This window comes from Hyperoodon ampullatus (genome assembly GCF_949752795.1).
Source record: "Hyperoodon ampullatus genome assembly, chromosome: 5".
NCBI lineage: Eukaryota > Metazoa > Chordata > Mammalia > Artiodactyla > Ziphiidae > Hyperoodon > Hyperoodon ampullatus.
Window position 1 is genome coordinate 11045681 of NC_136918.1, and position 22937 is coordinate 11068617.

General features: G+C 38.2%; 1 pseudogene across 1 annotated transcript; it reads right to left on the minus strand.

Moving 5' to 3' along the window:
• Positions 1-17402: 17402 nt before the first annotated feature.
• On the minus strand, positions 17403-17879 carry LOC307053134 (small ribosomal subunit protein uS17-like; annotated as a pseudogene). The gene has a single exon. The product of its transcript is annotated as a small ribosomal subunit protein uS17-like (transcript).
• Positions 17880-22937: the final 5058 nt, after the last annotated feature.

Here is a 22937-nt window from a genome sequence, read left to right on the forward strand (position 1 = left end):
CCACTAGTTTTATTGGATTATGGTCCACCTTATGGCATCATTCAACTTCAGTTATCTTTTTAAAGGTCTTATCTCCAAATACAGTCACATTCTGAGGTATGCTGGGCATTAGGATGTCAACATATGAGTTTTGGGGGGATGCAATTTAGTCTGTCACATTTGCTACCGTAGATCTTAAATATCTGAGAGACTGAGTTTTCATATTTATAGAGCTGTGTCAGCAAGTAAAGGTGAGCATAGGTCACTGCTTTATTTGTGATATTAGTATAAAATTACTATCATTCATTAATCCACTCAGTTAATGTACAAAACAAACACAAAATCTCACGACTTTGTTCAAGGAAGGAAAAAGAGAAAAAATGCCAAGAACTAATCATTATAAACTATGGGAGAAAGGATGCAAAGTACTTTCATTTCTGCAAAAGGTTTGGGAGTTTTCTATTAATTCGATGATCAACCTTCGTTTATGGTCTCTGATTTTCTTAAGTGAAATTGTAAAGAGAGTAAAAAGCCTTGAATAAGAGTAGAAAATTGCCTGCAAACGATATTTTTTGACTACCTGAGCTATCTGCTCTAGCTCTAGCCATTCCCTCATCTCTGAAACTGGGGAGTTCATTGTTCTGAGGTGCAAAGAAATACTCTGGGCTGCATTTATGGAAAACAAGTCATTGTTATGTGAGTCCTAGGTCTAACTTAGGACAACTGATAAAGTAAATAGTCCAGAGCAGTGCAATTCAGAATGCATTCTGAGGACGAGTTTTATGAGATGTTCCATAACAGAAGTTCTCTTATTAATACATTTGGGAAATTGTACATAACATGTTCTCCTTTTGAAGGCTGACAATCCGACAATCTGAATACAACATGTTATATTAGTTAGCTATTGTTGCAATCATGCTACATAACACACCACTCCAATACTTTGTGATTTAAAAACAATTACCATTTATAATTTCTCAAGGGTCTAGGGGTTGGCTGGGCTTGAAGAATCTGCTGGGCTCTCTCCTGCACTTGCAGTGAGCTGGTTGGTCAGCTGAGGGATGGCTGGTCCAGAATGCCCTCAGCTGGGCTGAGACTTGGCCCTCAGTTCTCTTCCATGTGGTCTCTAACCTTCCAACAGGCTAGCCCACGCTGGTTCTCATGGTGGGGACAGGCATCAAAAAGAGATACACACAGCCTCTTGAGGCCCAAACTCCTATTTGATACACTGTCAGTTCTGCCACATTCTACCACCCGAAATGACTTAGAAGGCCAGCCCAGATTCATTGAGTGGGGAAATAGATGCTATCTGGTTGGAAGAGCTGCAAAGTCAAGAGCTAGATTAAGGTGGGGGGAAGAATCGGGACTATTTTCATAAATATTCTACCACACGTACCTTAAGACTAGTCCCAGTCCCTCTCTGGTTACCCCACAGTAGATTCCAGGGCACCAATAAATCCAAGGAAAATGGAGTGGGGAGACCTGGCATCTTATTTGGGGTCATAATGGGGCAGCCTTCCACCCTGTACTTGGGGGAGATCAACTGACTGAGCTCAGATCCCCTAACTCTGGACAAGGATTAATGACACTCTTATTTTAACTTCAAAGCTGTTACTGAGAGTAAAAACAGAGCGATGAGAAGTGCAGTGTGAAACACACGGGGGGAAGAATTTAGGACAAAATAATGGACACGTTGTACGAAAGTAATTTAACATTTAAAGCTAAAGACAGAATAAAAAAGAGCAAAACCTGAAAAGAGAGTCCGACACATTATTCCTTAGGCACAAACAAATTAAAAATTTAGTTGAAACATAGATGAAGCTTGTCACAGATTCTGGGCTGCATCCCGTTGACTGAGGAAGGAGGTTGCTCTGACAGTACAGGGACCCCCGCTGAATGCAATGGGGTACTTCTTGTCCCGTCAGCGCTGTCCTCCTCCTTCCATCACCAGAGTCCCTAAAGAGCCCATGTGGAATATTAAAATACTTGGTGGTTATCTACAAGCTCTAGGGAATATATCAATTCTGTCCATTATTATTAATCAGAATAAACAACATATACTTCATCTGCATTTCATCAAAATGTACATGCTTGGGAGTGATCACCAAATATCCTTCTCTTCCTTTTTAAAAAATGGTCAGGGTCCACACTTTTTTTCCCCTAATTTCAGAGTAGGCAAATTATAAAAGCAATAGAATGTTGTATTCAGAGAAAAGCCTAAAGAAACTGGAATAATTTAGACAATAAAGCACAAGATCATTAAAAACTATGCAAGAATGGGAGACCTTATTATGGAGAAGATGATAACCATTTGCAAATTGACAGGAGGGAGAACATTAGCAAGTGAATACAAACTGTAGAATTCAGGAATCTGGCTGGATATAAAGAAGAACCTCCCAGCTGTGAGAAATAATAAACCTTCTCTGACTGTCTTTCAATGTCAAGAATAGTGAATCACACTCTTTCTACAAATTCGAGATTTTGTTTTTCTGGTTTGAGTCTGTATTTTCCCATTTCACCCATAATAAAAACATAGTATGAAATACTTGCTTTTTTGTACTCTCACTGTTTCTAAATTTGTTTTGTATATATTTTCACTTACCTTATTTCACTTTTTCCACAATACCCCTAGAGCATGAGAGGTCGGCTTTATCATTTCTTGTGTGTGTGTTTTAAGATGAAGAACTTGAACATTAGCATCTTATTTAAATATCTTGCTCAGGATCAAATAAATAATATTAAATCTGATGCTTTTAAATTAAAAATTGTGGTCCAATTTACTATTCAACTGTAATTTTGAGCTTAGAATAAGGACCGATTACTTGTTTTTATTCATGACTACTTGCAGGATTTTGTGGCATCCTTTTAGGATAATGTCATCTTCCTACACAATAAATTCAGTGCCTTCTGGTTGCCTATCAGAGAAATTCCAGACTCCGCAGCCCGAGTTCAAAGGGCTACAGATTCTCTCTTGTCCTCTTCTCCCAGTGTTCCATTTGCCAGCCTCCTAGCATCCCTGCGGCTTTCCCTTCCCCATCCCTATAACCACTCTGAGTACAGGGCAGATTACACAGAGTGTGAGGAATGGGGTATTCTTAATTCATATGTGTACTGTTATTAAAAATTATAAGGAGGGCTTCCCTGGTGGCGCAGTGGTTGAGAGTCCGCCTGCCGATTCAGGGGACACGGGTTCGTGCCCCGGTCTGGGAAGATCCCACATGCCGCAGAGCGGCTGGACCCGTGAGCCATGGCCGCTGAGCCTGCGTGTCCGGAGCCTGTGCTCCACAACGGGAGAGGCCACAACAGTGAGAGGCCCACGTACCACACACACAAAAAAAAATTATAAGGAATCCTCAACAAGAAAGAGAAAACTGTCTCGCTCATGTGCATCTTTGGAAGGGGCACTGATTTAGAAAGATCAGGGATGTCATTTTAATTCACAGGTAATTCTCCAAGCAGCTGATGCTGCTCTCCCAGAGGGGTATTCATTACCTGGCAGCTGGAGAACCCTGCTTTCTTTTGTCTAAGCATAAATCTTGGCATGGGAGGCGACAGGGTGAAAGTCTGTGCCTGGGAAAGATCATGGCTAGCTCCCTTTCATGCACAAAAAGATAACAGAAGTGAGTATTTCATGCTCTAATTTTAATATAGCTTCTCCATTTAAAATGTCTCCTCTGTTTTTATGTCTTTAAACTCTACCTTATTGGACAGGAAAAATAACAGTAGATTTAGTAGATTTAAGGTCAGACAAACCCGGAGACCATCTTGGTTCTACCACCTGCCCGATGGACAGTCTTAGGCATGCCTTTCCTAAAGTCAGTTTCTTTGCTCTCAATGAATATAGTCTATTACCTACCTAACAAGATTGTTGTTAGGATTAAATAAGATACACTGTTTAGAGATGACCATCTACACAGAGCTTTTCCCACACATACTAGGTACTCAGTCAAGGGATAATTTTTAAAATGACAATATTTTTTGTTTCTGTTTTTCCAAAATAGCTTCATTTTTGTAAACACCCAATCTCCATTTCTATCTGTACTTTGGGCTTCCATCTTAGTGTATAATAGAGCACTTTTCATATTAATAGATTAATGATTTAAGCATACATTGAACAGCTTCTGCATATTGAACTACTTGCTATGGAGATGTCAATATACAGGCAACAATTCGAGTAAGAACACAACTTACAAAGTGCTAAGTGAGGAGGTATGTGTGGTAAGTGCTGTAGGATCCCCCAAAAGACTCTAAGTTATCATAGTCTAAGGAGACGTGATGGATGCAGGGTGACTTAAGTTGAGCTAGAAAGATGAGTGTCGTCAAGCAGGGTACAGAAGGCAGAGCCTTCCAGGGTGGGGAGTGGCGAGAGTGGAAGCATAAGCATCAACCCCCACATGGCTGTGCCATGATGAGCCTGCTCTCTTTGAGCCAAGGATGTGTGTAAGCAGTTGTATCTTTTGATAGGAAGGGGAGATGCACACTGTAGAGGGCCTTCAAAACCAAGTGAGATTTAACTTTGATTCAAAAGCAGCAAGTAGGTAGTATAGGTTCAAGGGCAAAGCAGTGATATAAATGAGACCTTCTGCCTGTGTAGAATAAATTGGATAAGAAAAGAAAAACTTATTTAGTAACTTTTGATGCAATGCATGTTGTGATTGTGAGAATCTTTACTTGGTTGCCTTCAGGATGAGGTAGGGAAGACATTGAAAATAAAGGAGGTTGGTAGTGGGAAATTATTCACAGGACTTAGAGATACATGAGTTATAGAGAGAGACAGGAAAACTCCAGTGTTTCTGGGCTGGAAGGCAACCTAATGGTGAAACTCTCAAGTTGGGAAGGCCTCTGTTTTAGGAAGATCCTTAGATAGGCTTTGAGAATGCTGAATTACACCATGAACTACCCACATGGAACTGTCCATTAGGAACTTGTAGCTACTGGAATCAGTGTAAGTTTAAGGCAATTTTTTTCATGCTATCCTGAACCTGAACTGAAACCCTAAAATCTAGCCTCAACTCTAATTCTAACCCTTGTATCAATTTTATTCATTAATGATGACAAGAAACAACTGGTGCAAGCAGAAAGAGAGAGGCTGAATCTTCAACCAATGGAGATTGATTTCATTCTCTAATTGCTTCTGGCCAGCCCTTTCATGAATGGATTCAATAGTTACCAATAGGAGCTTCCCTGGTGGTGCAGTGGTTGAGAATCTGCCTGCTAATGCAGAGGACCCAGGTTCGAGCCCCGGTCTCGGAGGATCCCACATGCCGTGGAGCAACTAGGCCCATGAGCCACAACTACTGAGCCTGCACGTCTGGAGCCTGTGCTCCGCAACAAGAGAGGCCGTGATAGTGAGAGGTCTGTGCACCATGATGAAGAGTGGCCCCCACTTGTCACAACTAGAGAAAGCCCTCGCACAGAAAAAAAAGACGCAACACAGCAAAAATAAATAAATTAATTAATAAACTCCTACCCCCAACATCTTAAAAAAAAAAAAAAGTTACCTATAGTGATGGTGAAGGGTCTATTTGGTGTCTCCCTCTCAGATATATAATGAGCAATAATATTTCTTCAGATAAACATGAGTTTTGTAGGATCTAAGCTTCCCCAATCTTTCATAAACCGTAAATTAAAAATGAGCACATCTTTCTGATTTTGATTCAATGAGCCACTGAATAGAAAAAAAACCCATGTTATGTCAAGCTTCTCCCTCCTCTCATATTAACTGAATTGTATCAATTCGTAACTGGTGAGGAGTTAACTCAGTAAAAATCCAATCAAATTCCTCCTAATCCAATGTATTCTAAGCCTTTATTCTATGAGGTTAATTTGGCATATTCTTGATGAGTTCAAGGTAAAGTAACTGTATAATTTGGGGCTGGCTACAGAAGTATCCAACAACTTTTATGTGTTCTCTACAACATAGCTAAGATAAATATTAAGTTATCTAGGTTCCACCTTCGTCTTCTTAAAACAAGTCACGTGCTCAGTAGTGTTCCTTCATCACTCCTTAGTCTTCTCTCCTTTTTATTATTTTATTTTTATTTTTTTATTTTTTTTTTTTGCAGTACGCGGGCCTCTCACTGTTGTGGCCTCTCCCGTTGCAGAGCACAGGCTCCAGATGCGCAGGCTCAGCGGCCATGGCTCACAGGCCCAGCCGCTGCGCGGCATGTGGGATCTTCCCGGACTGGGGCACGAACCCGTGTCCCCTGCATCGGCAGGCGGACTCTCAACCACTGTGCCACCAGGGAAGCCCTCTTCTCTCCTTTTTAAATAATTAGGACTTGCAGCAGGAGAATCTGAGATTTAGACTAGTTACTGACCACTAAATTTGCTTTTGCCTTGATTTCCTTAAAGATCAACTCAACTCTTTCAAAGTCTGTAAGTACTTTTTGAGGGATAACACCTCCAGAATCCTGCTAAAGATGATGCGTATTGAAAGAAAGGTAGAGGGGCACCTCGATAGCCATCATTCAGAGAAATCTTGATGGGGAAGTTTCTTAAAGAGAGGCTGGATAAAGCTGATTCCTCTCCTGCTTCTCAAGGGAAGGCTGTGAAACCCTGTGACACATTATTATGGTGGATTCTGTCACTTACCAGTAAGCCTGACTCCCTCCAGCCAAACAGCTGCCCCACGTGCACAAAGCACAGTATTTTTCTAAACTAAAAAATGATGAAGTTGACTCTTCAGGTCATTGATGATCTCAGCAGTGGAGGGGAGTGTGATGTGGTCGCCAGATAATTCCCCAATACCACTTCATGGACCAAGGAAATTATCTCCCTTTTAGTAACTTATAGGTGTCCCATCAAACCTTTCTTTTTCCTTCTCATAAATAGGGGTGGGGAGGTGTTCAAAGAGGAAATTTTATTTTACTTCCTCAGTTGAAAACCACACAGTATGGTGACTCAGTGCTTTCTTACTATTCAGAACCTGTTCCATGCATTATTTCTAGGAAACCATATGCAAAGATTGTTTCTCTTTAAGAATGGTTGATGGTTTCTGCTGCTTATATGCTATGTTTCTTTTTCTGATTGATGGCAGTGGAATGATTCCAGGGTGAATATGATATAAGGCTAAGAGATCAACATAATTTCCTTGGTGAATTGATTACTTTCCTCTGAATTTATAGTTCCTACCAGGACTGCAAATTAATGTGGTGGATGTGCTTAGTTATTCTGATTGTGCCTTACATTTAAATGCAGGCAGCTTAGACATTAAATGTTCCATGTTTATAACTCATAATCAGATGGTAGGCCCTGAGAACAAGCAGAGGTAATTGTATTATGTCTGAATAGAAAATGTTTTTGAAATAGTGGTGGTAACTATGTTGGATACTATATTCTGTAACATGAAATATATGTCTAGCAGCCATCTATTATTCATTACATGAATATGTATTTAATTCAACATCGGACTCCCAGTTCACATCGAGGAGAAATGAATACATGTACCAATAGCTTGGGAAGGTTGTATGCAGTATATATACACATAAGAAATAAATTATATATGCACATATGTGAAATTACTGTATAGGAGTAATATGATTTAAAAATTGTGCTTATGTATATGTTATGTTTGTAGACAAAGAAAACTTTTGCTTCTTCAGATGTACAGCCTATCTATTTTTGAAGGTGAATTACTGGGAGAGGGGAAATTAATCATAAAAATTGTGATTTTTGGAGGGGGTGATTGTTGCTACTTTTGCAAGTTATGATATAACTTAACCTTCTCTTTACCCAAATATAGGGTTTTAGAACTAAGAAGCCTTCTGAAGTGAACTTCCCTAACATTCTCAGATTGCAGGTCAGTCAATGGTGACCCTAAGCACCAAATGACACAGGTGGGTCAGGCCACTCCTCGTTGGCATTGGCAGAGCTGGCAGTCTGACCTAGTTTATTGCTTTTGATAATTTATCCTCTGTAGTTTCTTTAATCACAAATACCTGCAAAGTGGAATCTCAGTTCCTACAATCTGTGGCTATTTTAACTATGGTTGTCTTCAGGATTTTCCTAGGGTAAACTAAAATAATCAAGAATTAGTTAGCCTCTATATTTTTCACCCTGAATTGTGATCTCCACACAAAAGCAAAAGAAGATGTTATTATGACTACATAATATTATTATTTTGAAAAAAATTATTAAGGAAAAATGATTGTGTTTGCCTTAGATCTGTGAATACAACTATGAACAAATGTTGGGTCAAATATATCTTTTCCTTTTAATATTGATCAACAAGATCATGAGACAGAAAAACCCCACACTAATACTATTGCACAGTAAAAACTTGTTTTCTCAGTTGTGATGGCAGAAAACACTCAAGTCAGGGTCCAGAAGCTGTCCTTTTAAATGACTGAAATCCGAATGCTATCCTGGGGCATATTTAATACATTTGGGGATTTGTTGAACGCATAATTTATTCTGGGTATTTTTTTTTTGTAGGGGTGTAAAGAAATGCCCTTTAACTCTTGAGGTAATTGATGTCTTTGGGGTAAATGTAATTGCAAGAGAAATGCATGTGCATATATTTAGACAGAACTTGATTCATTGGCACCTTTATTAGCACAGCAGCTGCAGGCTGGAATTTATCACTTTCACATGACTTGTCTGATACCAGAAACATAGAAACTGCAAGATACTATGTGTATATTTTTTCTTAAATTGTTGATTAGCTGACCTTTAAATGATTTTGTGTAGTCATTCTCCAGAGCCAAAAAGCTAGCTGTGAGCTTCCTTGGTGGCGCAGTGGTTGAGAGTCCGCCTGCCGATGCAGGGGACACAGGTTCATGCCCCGGTCCGGGAAGATCCCACATGCAGCGCAGAAGCTGGGCCCGTGAGCCATGGCCACTGAGCCTGCGCGTCTGGAGCCTGTGCTCCACAACGGGCGAGGCCACAACAGTGAGAGGTCCGCGTACCACAAAAAAAAAAAAAAAAAAAAAAAGCTAGCTGTATATGGAGGTGGCGCCTTGAACACCATGATACATTAAGTGTTTTCCACTTACCCCACTGTTTTCCAAAATTATATCCAGTAGTTATAAATCTTCAATGCGCTTATCATCTGACGTATTACCTGTTATTTACCTTTTAGGACATTATACATTTCTCAGAACTGTACAAGGAAGTACAGGAGAAACTAGTTGAACACAATAGTTTACTTAATAGTCCAAAGTTACCATATGCTACTTTTAAATAATCTCACGTCTGTTTGCTTTCATTCTGTTTGCAATTTTTTACTCCAGAAGCTGCAGAATATCTTCTAATGCAATGGGATAATTCCAATCCAAAACATATTCATTTGTTTTTCCAAAATGTATCTCCAAAGAACAAGGTATTTCCTTAAAATATGAGGAAACATATTCATTACTTTGTCTTTCTCTGAGTTTTAACTTTTTTCTCCCTTTATTGTCTGTGCTCTGCATAGAGAAGCTGCAGTTTGAAAAAGTAGCATGTTATCCAGGGGCTCCTCATCAGTCATTGTAGAGCTAAATACTGGCAGAGGCTACTCTGCCACCCTCAGCAATATCAGTCCTGTGGCATGGTAGACCTTCAGCTCCTGAGTTTCTGCTGCTTCTGGCATTGGTTTTCAGTAGATTCAGGGCAGTAAAACAGGAGGGAAGAAGGCCTTTTCTTGCAGTCGAGGACTCTTGAGTACTTGCCTGGCTTCGGAGCCAGGAGTCTTGCTGGGAGCTTGGCTATCAGGGAGCCAATGCCCATGGTTGGTAACAGCTGCTGCACTTGGCTTTTCCCTGCACGCATTGAGAGAGTGATCTGTGTTCCTTGCCTTCCCACTCCACTGGCCAGAAATATGTAGAAGCTGTGTACAAGGGAAGCAGCAGCAGAGAGGTCTCCACTTGACTTCCTTCTTCATTTCTCAAGTTCAAAGTCTCAGTTAATCTTATTAGAGCCTTCAAAGATGGTACACTATATCTTCTCCCATTAATGTATTAGTCTTCAGGAAAATGCTCTGTATTATAATGATACTATTCCCCCAAGAAGAGAAAATATCTACAAACAGAAACTTTAATAATAAATATGAACAGAGGATTTAGAAGTCTACAGAGTACTTCATATATGTTGCCTTGTTATATTTAGTACTTAGCACACTTTGCAGTAGACATTATGATGAAATGGGGGCTAATATAACTTAAGTGATTCCTTCCCCACATTCCACAACCAGTTAAGAAGTGGATTTAGAACCTGAGTCTATGTAGATTTTGAATCCATGTAGACCCCAGATTTCAGACTTGATTCCAAGGATTATATTCACTCCTGTGTGAACTATAAACTACGCATAACATGAAGATATAATGCATTACTACTTTTATTGAATTAAGTATCTTAGGTTTTCATATGATGCTCAAAGCTTATATTTAATGAAAGTGTGTTTTAACAAGTTTCTTTTATTTCTTTGTAGTTATGCATTCTATTTCATTTGAATTTCTGTGTATGGGATCTTGAAATGTTAACATCTTGTATAACACAAGCTGTGCCAGGTTTTATAGGTCATCTCAACTTTGGTTATAGTTAATCTTACTGTTGCTATGCAAAAATCTATAATGAGACCCCATCTGCTTTATAATTGCTCAAGAAAAATACATTATCGGTATCATTTGGATAAAGTGGAATTCAAATGAAATCGTCCTGATGAAAATTATTACTTTTTGGAGCTTGCTTTTTATAATCCTATGAATACCTGATTCAATATATTTTATAGCATATATAGTGCTTGTAAATTTAAATATGCTATCTGTATGTAAAAGAACCATACATCAATTATATATAAAACTTTTATTTCTTTTTTTTTAACTAAAAATGAGACATCCTGGTTAGAGAGAAGAACAAAGAAATACATATTCTGGTTTCTTTTCTCTTAGTGAAACTATCAATTTAAGAAGACTACAAGTTATTATAAGCAGAACAAACAGAACTCATAGGATTCTTATCAAAGACAACATCATTTTTATTTCCAATTATCCCTTTACTTAAAAATATATAACTCATAGGATTTTTATCAAAGACAACATCATTTTTATTCCCAATTATCCCTTTACTTAAAAATATATTACAGAAAGTCTTCCTCTATCCCTGGAAAGGTAATTTTGTCAGATACAAGACATTTATGATCACTCTTAGGTTACTGAAACTTTTAAAGTCACTTTGTATTGCCAATATGGCCTCTGCTCAGAAATTAAAAGGGACAGTCCCATGTAGTAATGAGAAATGTGGAGCTGATTTTAGTTAAATCTTCCCCCCTTCCTTGGCTGGGGTTATGCTGCAGGCTGGAGGTTGACAATGAGAGACAGAGAAAGGTTGCCTCTCTAGAAAAGCATTTTTTAAAAAGTTTAAAACATGACTCTCTTGCAATCATAAAATAAGCACATATCAAAAATGTATGTAACTCATGAATGAGGAAATCGGTAGGTTGATAAAGCAGGTTTCAGAGCATTTGCAGAATCAATATAGTCGCTCAGGAAAATAAAGCTGAATTAAGTTTCCTAAATTTGTCCTAAAACTGTACCTTTGGGTTCTGTTTTCTCCTGGACAGAAATCTATAAGTCACTGTCAAATTCTAGAGTCTGGGCCCTAATCAGTAGAGATAGTAAGTGAAATAATGATTCCCCCTGGGTAAACCTGTTAGCTGTCCTTCAACGGGACACTGAAAGGACATGCAGTCTGTCTGTCTTTTCTCCTCTTTCCCAAGTTTTGGACATTTTTCCCTAGTATCTCTGTTCCAGGCTTTTTATTTTTTCCTTTTTTCCCTCTGTTGCTCTGTTTGGTTTCTGACTCTGAAGGTTGAGAAAAAAAAGACGAGGAAGGGGGTAGGAAGGGTTTTCATGATTGCTTCTGCGGGCTTGGCATCTGTTTAACATGGACTCTCAAAAGGGTGTTTTTATGGGTTTCCAGAGGTCCCTACTGGGTACATATGGTGGTACTTGCCCGATGTGAGTGCTGCTTTTCCTCTTGTTTTCTGTGGGCCCCTAAATTCTGGTGTTTCAGAGGTCTCTTACCCCCAGGTTCTCTTTGTTGGAGTTCAAGGGGCTTTCTATGATGGTTTTCTCTCAGGTCAGTCCTCTTCAGCAATTTTGATTGGTTCTCTATTTTGAGAGCTCACATCTGGTCAACAGGAAACACTTGGGCACTCTTTGCCCATACAACTTCTGGGTGGGCAGACCAGTCCCAGTACAGAAGCAACCCTCATTCTCTGCATCATCAAAGCAGCTCTCTGGTCCATCCCTCCAGCTTACTAAGCCTCCTTTATAAATGGAAGGCAGACCCTAGTTTACTGGGTCACCTTCCCTGTAGGGAGTGGTCCCTTTGAACCCTCCTTTCTTCTGACCTGAGTTGAAGAGGAAAAAGTTTTCCCTCCCTCCCTTTGGGGTAAATGGTTCCTATAGAATTCCTCTTGCCATACGAATTCTTCTCCCCAAATTCTCACTTGACTCTTTTATATTCTTAATTTGGATGTAAATAAAGTACATCTTTAACCTTATATTTTACTTGACAATTTCCTTCGAAAATTTCTTTGTCTTGTATCTTGCCTGGGTATCTGATATCTATCTTAATGTCGCAGATGAAACTTCTGCTTTAATAGATGATGATACTGGTTTTTGGAGACTGGGAGTCCCCAGGAGACACGGTCTTGCAGGCATGCTGTATTCAATTGAATTTTTCTCAGAATGTTTTTATCTGCTTGTTTTTGGAAAACTATCTGTAGGGCACAAAAAATAAGGGCACCTGTCTTGGAGCCTATGTTTGGAGGAATATGGGGGACAAATATGAAGAATGCAGGAGTAGGGAGAGGGCCCAGAGAGTCAGGAGGTCATGAAATATCTTTTTTCATCTCCTGATGTAAAAAGATACATGAATTTACAGCATCTATGCGAACTCCATCTCCCCTTCTGAATGCAGACCTGTTTTGTCTTTTCTAATTCCAGGCACTCTCAGGATTTTGACTTGTTATCACAAAATACAGTATTCAGAGGGGAGAATTTAGTGTGCTGTATTGTAATAGTCTCTAGATTTCTCTTCCCCCTAGATAATAATTTCCTTGAAGGAAGAAACTCCATTATTCTCATTATTATATCCCTAACCCTAGCTGGTGCATAGTGTACAATCAATACATATTTGCTGAATGAATGATTGAGACAAAGAGGGAGGCATGTAGAGTAAGATTTCCCCCGGGCCCTGTTTTCTAGAAATGGTTTTGTCTCTGTTTTTCCCTTTTAGAAGAGTTGGGATTCGAGAGATGGTGGGGAAGTAGAAAACCGTACTTACCATTGTTTGTAACAGTTGTTCTTCTATCAACATGAGTCCTCATTCATCTGTGCCCTATGAATGTGTGTAGGAGGAAGCTATAAAATTACATGTAAATTTTTTGAATAATATTACACTAAAAAAAATAATATTACACTGCATGAATATACACGTACACCCTGATTTTTACGAACTGTCTGCCTTAGGTTGAAAAGTTTTTTCTTAAGACTATAAAGTCATCTTTCATTATAATCCATATTCATGTTTAGAATTCATTTATTCAGTTGAATACAGTGACATCAGCTTTCCCTATGCTGGGCTTGGTAGGTTTGATCTCCTACTTGGAAGGATTATTCTTATTTTTAGTCTTTTCTTTAGCATGGCAATAAATCTTTTGAATGGTGCCCCCTTTATTCCTTCTTTTCCTTTACTAAATGCAAAAGAAAACAGCAACCCATATTTAAAAGGTAGACATTGTTATCCTTTATGGCAATTTCCCTCTCTTCCAGAGATTAGAGTTTACTGTAGTACAGCAGCCCAATAGGATTGTCCTGGAAATGGATTTTCATGTAAAGTATTAACTTAAAGTATTATGTGTAGCAAAAGGAAGGATCAAAATATTATAAAGAGAGAGAAGCTACATTATTATTTTTAATAGGATTGGTATTATAAATGGTCCTTAAAGAGCATACATCTGTTCCACTCAATGCTTTCTTTCCGAGTTTACCATGATGTATGTTTTACTGATAAGACACAGCATTCTGATCCATTATTTCTCTAAAAGCCTTGTTAAGAGATTTGACGTACAAGATACTGCTCATGGTCCGTGGTACTTCTTTGAAAGTAAGAGTTTCCTTTCTGAAATTGAAGGAAACAAAATATATATTCCACAGGTATATGTTTTTAGTGCCCCTTCCCTCCATTTGGATTATTAAATACTAAGTTTAAATAAAGACATTTTATATTTAGACAACATAGCTGCTTGTTTTCTGTTGGGAAAAGAACACATTTAAAACTTCTCTAATAAAATGTCATGGAAAAATTAAAACGCATAAAGTGACAAAATCATTGCAACTCTCAGAAAATGGCACTGCTACTTTTCTGAGAGACTAGAGAGAAATTTGAGTGGAACCAAGTTTGTTATTGAGTACGTGCCTCTCCCTGACTTGAACACTTATTTTTCCAAGGAGGGGTTGGATGTCATTTTAATTCAAGACTATGATTGAATGCTTGGTTTCAAATGGGAATTCCCTGCACCAGAATGAATCTGAATGTGCTCATCAGTAAAATAAGGGATGAGGGATACAGGTCTCTTCTGTGCACATCAAAGCCTCAGGAGAATATCAACAGGCTAGAGCAGGGTATGTGGCCCTAATCTTGCCAAAGCCTCAAGAGAATATCAACAGGCTAGAGCAGGGTATGTGGCCCTAATCTTGCCTCTTGCTTCCTTTTTCCTGCCTGCTAGTGAACCTGAAGAGATCAGGATGTCCTTCAGCCCAGCTGGTGATGGTTCTCCTTCAAGGACGTGCTCCTGGAATAACTGGGTGAAGCAATCCCAGGGACCACAGTGAGAAATGTAGGGACTCCTATCTCCTAACTCGTATTGAGTGGAGCCCTCCTTGGACTCCATACATACATTTTGGAGAAATTTAACATTTTTGAAGTCCTGTCCATAAATATCATCTGAGCAGTTCTGAAATAGGACCCAGTGGACCATGAAGTATATTTTAAAATGCATGTACAGAGTTGAGGCTGTTTGACTTGTGGATGTTCATTTTGAGGGCTGTTTATTATAACTGTCTGTCTCCCAAGTAATGTTCACACCCCGCCTCTCAGTGAATTCTGCTGACCCGCTCCCTCTTACCAATACAAAGGGCCTTAGAGAAACTAATTCTGCAGTATTAACATTCAGAGATTTTCTGTGGTTTTTATGTATATCAGTAATAGAAATCAGCAACAGAAGTTTAAAGATGGATGGTTCTAAATTTTGAATGTACGTTGGAGTAAGAAAATAAGTGATATTTACTGTAGAGATATCTAAAAAGAACAAAAAAAGAAAGAAAGCATTTTGAGGCTAGATTTCATTGCACTTTGGTTGATTTTATATATTTAAAACATGTTTCTAAAACATATTTCTAACTATTTTCTCTCTAATCATGTTTGCTTTCTCTCTCTAATCAGTTTTAGTATTTTTTGGTGTAAGGCAGGTTTCCAAGAGTGAATTACCTACTCACAGCATTATAACTATAGGAGATAAGAGTTTAATGTACAGTGCTTTGAATTGTGACTGTTGCCCGTGAAGGATTTACTCATAAAAATGAGATCACAATAAAAAGGTAATGGGACCAACAAGAAAATGGAACTCCTCATGTCTAAAAGGGAGCACAGGTCAACCATAATTAAATTCTAGAAAGTTACAAGTACATATAAATATAATAAAGGATGATAGAGATGGTTGATATAAAGAGATCATCATTATGGGTTAAGGATAAAGTTTTCATAGATCACGTTGGCTCCCATTAAAAAATGGTTCAATAACTATTGCTCAGTTCTGATCTCATTTTGACTTCTTCCATCATTTTCTATTCAGCCAATTCTCTGTAGCCATTGAGAAGGAGCTCAGAAGAAGAAAATTCTGCTGTATTATGGTTGGAAAGGTGCCTGGTAAATAATGAGAATTTTGGTACAACGGGTTCAGATTTCTCAAAAATGTTGCAAAATCTTGACCGGATAATGTATTTTCTTATGTCACTTAATTGCAAAGAGTCATTGCCAAGTTCAGGTGCTTCCTATACAATCCTAATATGGCAAAGGAAGCAGCTTCTCTCCATTTTGTGCTCTGGACTATCTCCTAATCCCAAACTTCAAAAAATATATATTCTACTATTAATAGAAATATACAATTCAAGATCACATTGGTTCCCATGAAATTTCTCCACGATTTTTAACTGCTGAGATATGAAGGTAATCTTTTCTTATTTTCCATCCTCCTTTTTCCAAAGCTGTGTTTTTGTAATCCTAACATCTAATAGTAAAATATGTATATGTGTTTTTTGACTCTATCTGATTGACATCTGAATTATATGTAACCTAGAGCTATATAATGGAGCCAGCCTTCTTTTGAGCTTACAGTTTTAGGAGCTGATCCTAGTAATAATTATTTCTTTACTTTTCACTGCATCTTTGTAGAAGTATTTTAATGGAAACTTTTAATAAGAAATACAAAAGGTAGTATTTTTTAATGCACAAATTCCAAATTCCTAACTTAGGGAGTTGAGAAATAACCTAGGTCTACCATCTCATTTGACACTTGAAAAGTAGGTCTAATGTTTTTGGAAGAAAAATCTTTGTGTGTGTACATCATATGCATTCTCACAACTCTAAGTAATTTGGAATTTGATGAATTAAAAGATACTACCTGTTGTTTTTCTTACTGAGTTTCCATTAAAATATTTCTACCAAAAAAATGCAGTGAAAAGTAAGGAAATAACTCTTACTAGAATCAACTATGTCTAGCTTGATTAGCTATGTATACATCCCAAAAATGTCAGCTAAAAAAATTAAATATATATGTATATATGTGTATATATGTATATACACACACATAAATGTATATATGTATACATACACACATACAATATGCCTGCTGAAGACATTGCTATACAGTTTTAATATGTTAATCTTCTGACTTTATTTGCTCATTTCAAGTAGAATATAATTTAGATGCAATTCTACATTAATTGTTTTATTCCTAAACAACCTGTTATAAAGAACACATTGGGGCTTCCCTGGTGGTGCAGTAGTTGAGAGTCCGCCTGCTGATGCAGGGGACGTGGGTTCGTGCCCCAGTCCGGGAAGATCCCATGTGCTGAGGAGCGGCTGGGCCCGTGAGCCATGGCCGCTGAGCCTGTGTGTCAGGAGCCTGTGCTCCACAACAGTGAGAGGCCCGCATACCGCAAAACAAAAGCAAAAACAAAAAAAACACATCGAATGGAGTCTTAAAATGAGATAATATGCACTCTGAGATCCTACAGAGAAAAAAAAAAGAAAACCCCTTTGTGGGGTTACTGGATAGTAACTCTATTTTGAGACAATATCGCTAAAATGTTTTTGTTTTGTTTGACTGGGAAAAAAAAACCTTTACTTTGTTTAGGGCAGTGGGCAGGTGTCCAGTCTCAGAACTTCTGGAACTGCTTCCTGGTGCCAGCAGCTTTGGTCACCTGGAGCACATTGAAGCACACCGTCTTGCTTAGGGGAGGGCACTCGCCCACTGTGACAGTGTCGCCAATCTGGATGTCCCTGAGGCAGGGGGAAAGATGCATATATACGTTCTTGTGGCGCTTCTCAAAGTGGTTGTACTTTCGGATGCAGTGGAGGTAGTCTTAGAGGATGACAGGGGTTCTCTGCATCTTTACCTTGGTCACCACGCCAGACAGGATCTGCCCTTGGATGACAACATTACCAGTAAAAGGTCATTTCTTGTCATTGTAGGTGCCCTCGATGGCCTCCTTCGGTGTCTTGAAGCCCAGACCAATGTTCCCGTTGTTATGCGGGAGCTTCTCCTTGCCAGTTTCTCCAAGCAGAACCCTCTTCTTATTTTGAAAGATGGTCAATTACTTTTGGTAGGCACTCTCCATCTGAATGTCCGCCATCTTCCCCGCCGCCTGAAAAAACGTTAAATGTTTTAATATTTAAGAAAGAAAAAGATTCAGAAGATTTAAAAATCTCACGAAGTCTTTGCTATAGCTTATAGATATGTGTTCTGATGGTAATTTCATAAATTATTTTCAAATAATTTTTGTTCTAAGGTAACTTATTACATTAAAAAAGACCCCATAAAAGATGTGTTTTATCTTGTACTTCACTCAGAATAACTTCTTTTCCTTGTTTCATTTAAAGTCTTGGTTTTATATTGTCATAATGCTTGATTTTGTTTTACTTCTTGAAGTGCTTCGTGATCATATAACTGGGACTAAGTAGGAACTAAATGTACCTAAACTTAATGGTTGCTGCTCACCAACTACATAATTATTGTCAGGGTGGTTAAAAATGCAGAAAGTCTGTCAAATATAAAAGAAGCACACACAGGGAGCAGTGATGGGGAAGATGGAAATCACAGCTGGAGGTAATGATTACTCTAAATGTCTTGCTACAGCAAACATAGCATTTGGAAATTCATGAACATTTCTTTTAAATGTGCAAAAGTCTTTGCAAAACAAGCCATACATTAACTAAAACACTCATGACTGCACTGCCTACACACTAGGCTACCTGTAATTTGGGGGAAACTTCTTTCTATGCAACATCAAAAGAAACAACCATAGGTCTTTTATTTCAGAATTGGCTTTGGTGACAAATAAGTTGGAAGTAAAAATACAGATAGTTCCACTTCTCTGACAGCCAATAGTCAATGCTATGCCACAAAACTCTCCTAAAAAAATAGTTTATTTTTTATGTGCAATATGTATCCAATCATCATTTTTTAAATGTGGCCATCCTTTGCTAAATAATGCATAGTACATGGGTCTTTCTGCAACCTCTCATAAAAAATTAATCACCCCAGACTGATTGTTTTAAAATCCATTTGGGTTAGTAAACCCCTCTACTGGGGAGAGGATTTGGCTTTTTTAGTAAAAAGGGAGGTTGACTCATATCCATTCCAGTTCATATGTTCCTCTGCTCTTCTAGTGCCACCATGAGCTACTGTTCACTTTGGTGCTGGCCACCCCACAGCTTCCTGGGACACAGAAGACAAGCCCAGGACTGCAGTAACTGAGGGCTGAGGATGGAAAAATCACAATTTCCTTTATTCCTCTGACTCCTGGTAAGTGGTCAATAAATATTTTATGAATGAGTGAATAAAAAAAAAAGAGAGAGAAAGAGAGAAAGAAAAAAAAAGAAAGAAAGAAAGAAAGGAAGGAAGGAAGGAAGGAAGGAAGAAAAAGAATACCCTTTATTTTTCAAAATACACCCATGCAGTGTTACTGGGTTTCACTGAAGAAGTGGTGTGAATGTTTGGCCTTTTCTTTCTTCACTTCCACACTCCATTCTAAGTATAGTCAGAAGGCTTTTCCTGCCTGAGAAATGGGAGTCCATTGTAAAGCCCTCTACCCCATTGTAGTCACTGTGGTTCACAGTCTTGGAACATACTGCTTTTGTCCTATAGTGAAGATTACATTTTGCAGGAGGGCTGTGGGTAATGATGGTGCTGAGATGGCTCTTCTCCTTACTCTATTCACCATTGTTTTCTCAAGATAACAGTTTTTCAGCACTAAATATCAATGTAATCTTCATTTTTAGCTGTTTGCAGTTCTGTTGATGGTGTAGGAAAATGAGAGTGGGGAAGAGGTCAAGTGAATATCAGTTCTATTGAAGGTCTCTATTCTAGATCAAGACGCTGTTGTCCCTGGAAAGTATAGATGTCATCATTCTCTTTTCAAGAGGAGTAAATGAAATTGCAAAGAGTAACTTGCATAAACAAGGACCTATTGTGTAGCACAGAGAACTCTATTCAATACTCTGTAATAACTTATATGGGAAAAGAATCTGAAAAAGAATGGATATATGTATATGTATAACTGAACCACCTTGCTGTACAACTGAAACACAACAGTCATCTATACTCCAATATAAAGTAATGTAAAAAAAAAAAGAAAACTAAAAAAAAGTAACTTGGAAGGTCTTCAAGTTGATGACTTACAGGGTAAGGATTGGAACCCAGGAGTGTCTAACTAGTGTTATTTCCATAATATAGCACTTCTCCAAATCTTGAGAGAGTGAGGGAAGTAGGAGTCATTTGGAGCATAAAGGGAGTTACTGCATAGGTCTATGTGGGAAGCATGGGGAATTTTGGCTGGTAATTTTCAAGGAATTGACATCTTAGGGACATGGAAGCATGACATGGCTTTAGCCAGAGAAGATCTTGCAAACTGAGCAGTTTATGACTATTATTGTGAGGTCAGGTGATTTTCCACTAAAACCAAGTGCAGAAGTCTCTTGAGTGTTGTGGCTTCCTGGTGTCATTTTAAAATAAAACCCATTTCATGGAATTGTAAAGATCAGTTAAAACGTATTTGAGAGAAGAAATATGAAAACAACAAGGAACCATTGAAACACTGTTGTTATTTTTTCACTAGTCTGGAAGGCTAGAAATAAAAATCTACTCAGGTTTAGCCTCTTTGAAGAATATATATCAGGATTTGGAAATTATTTGAGGTCAGTATTTCCCAAAGACTGTTCTAAGGAGGTTATTTCCATATGATGCAAGTACATGTTGTGGTTAAACATGTTTGGGAAACACAGTTAAACACAGTTTACAGAGAGCCTTCAGTTTGTTCATGTACACTCTCCAAGGGTAGGGGCCCTGTTTACCAGAATTCTTTGAACTTGGACCCTTTATACTTAAAGAATCACTAAAGAGATAAATGCCTTCCAAAATCAACAGAACTTCATGTCCCATATTCAAAACATTAAAATCTGAACTAACAAAGAGATTATTGGTTCCTAGAAATGCCCTGTTACCTCTTTGACTGATAACAAACTTACTGATTAATATTTTACTGTGTAAATACTGTGGCCTCTTTCATCTATATCTTAGCAGAACCCTTTCTAAATAGCCTTTTGTAATTTGTTGATTTATGATTACATAGTCCAACCTCACCTTTGCTGCTGAGAGCTGAGGGCCCTCCTCTCTGCTGACCATGGGGCAGGGATTTGATGGGGTCCCCTTTGTCCTCTGTAACACAGGTCTTATAAGTGGCAACATCTTTCTTAAAAAATCCGACAGTGCAGTAGGTTTTTCTACACCAAACAGGACTAGTATCCACAGACCTATCTTGAGAAATGCCATTTTATTCCAATGATACATCTTTTCAAATGAGAAAAATCAGTGCCAGAATAGTAAGCTCTTTGCTCAAAGAAGACAGAAGCTGGCATCTCTATGGGGGAGTAGTTATCAGTTTGGAAGGACCATAAGAAGTTACCTTAGTTTGCTTGTTCTTTTCCAAAAGAAAATTGATATCCTCATTACTTAAAAGATAAAGTAAGCCTAGAGCTTAAAGGATGAAATCATTATCTTTGACAGGCTGCAAATATCCAAATTGAAATTTGCCCAAATACAAATTTCTGAGCTGGAAAAGAAAAAAAAAAACTGTCTCTAGCAGATTCTGGGAAGAATTTTTTTATATAGCTCCCCAAAATTTCTACCACCGTATAATACCAGGCAATAAAGATGAGAGTGTGTATAGCACAGACTCATGAAGGAATGTGAAGTGAGCACAGCCATGGCTACTGATGCACGTGTTTGTGGGTCAGTAATACTTACAGGTCCCCATAGACCTGCAAGGGAAGCCCCCATTTATTTATTATATTTATTTATTTATTTATTTACTTACTTACTTATTTATTTAAATTAGTTTTACAATACTGTGTGGGGAAGCCTCCATTTTGAATACTATTGTTCATTCAGAAAAACTGATTATCTTGTTGAAACATATGAATTTTTTTTGCATTCTACTAGTCTCTTTTTTGTTTTCTTGCAGAGAAAAATAATGATGAAGTACCATGCAAACTCCAGAGTTCTTTGATAATTCACAATCAAAGGTTTCTTTCTTTTAGGAAATAGAACTGTAATATGATGAGCCGGAGTTTAGCAAGGGGGATGCAGTTTTTTCATTTGAAAACATTTAATTTAGCTATTTTAATAAGTCGGAATTTCCTACAGCAACATTTTCAGGAAATGATATCTTTATTTTTGGGACAATGTTGCCTGCACTTCTCTCCTCCAGTCTGAGCAGCATCCTCACAGATGAATGATCAGTTTGGACGGGGCTTTAACAATAATGGGCACATGTAAAAGACGCATCCTTAAATTAGAACTTAAGCCAGTCCACCTCTTTACTCCCTTTGTTGGCTGATGATTCATGTTCATTTCATTATCTCAGTTTTAATGCACTTGCCGTCAGGAACTTTGTTTAAACTGAGCTTTGAGAAAGATCTGCCAGCCAAGTTGCTTTCCTGACTCTGATGCTGAAACATCTGATGACACAGACAAAAATTCTCCAGAATATTCTCAGCCTGACAACACTAGGAAAGGATATTCTGTTGATATATTGGGTTGGCCAAAAAGTTTGTTTGGGTGTTCTGTATCATCTTATGGAAAATCCCGAACAAACTTTTTGGCCAAGCCAATATTGTCTCCGAGGGCAGGGCTTAGGTCTCGAATTTCAGGACTTACTGCTTGATTCTGTGAGAAGACATTCTGCAAGAATTTGTTACCCCCTACAGCATCTCCACTGCTCAAGCCAGTGGTACCGCCATTCTTCCAGAGACACACTATGGGACCCCTCTTTCACTCTTCCCTATCTGCTATTCCATTTAGTTTGTGTATTAGTTTATTCATCATACATTTGTTGAGAAGTTGTTACGCTCTCTGGTACTGTTTCGGGCTAAGAGAAAAACTTAGAAATTAAGAAAACATTTTCGAGGACAGAATAGAACAAAGACTTTGATCACAATGAATCAGAACAACTGCAAATGTTTCAAGTTCATCCTCATGCCCAGCGAAAATTCATTTAGCTTTGGTTCTGACCATTAGTACTTGATTTTTGGCTTCCTACACAGAACGTTAACCCTTTATATATTGAAATAGTCCTTTTGTATGATTAACTACTTCAGGTGCAGCTAATTCTCAATCTTTTACATGTATCAAA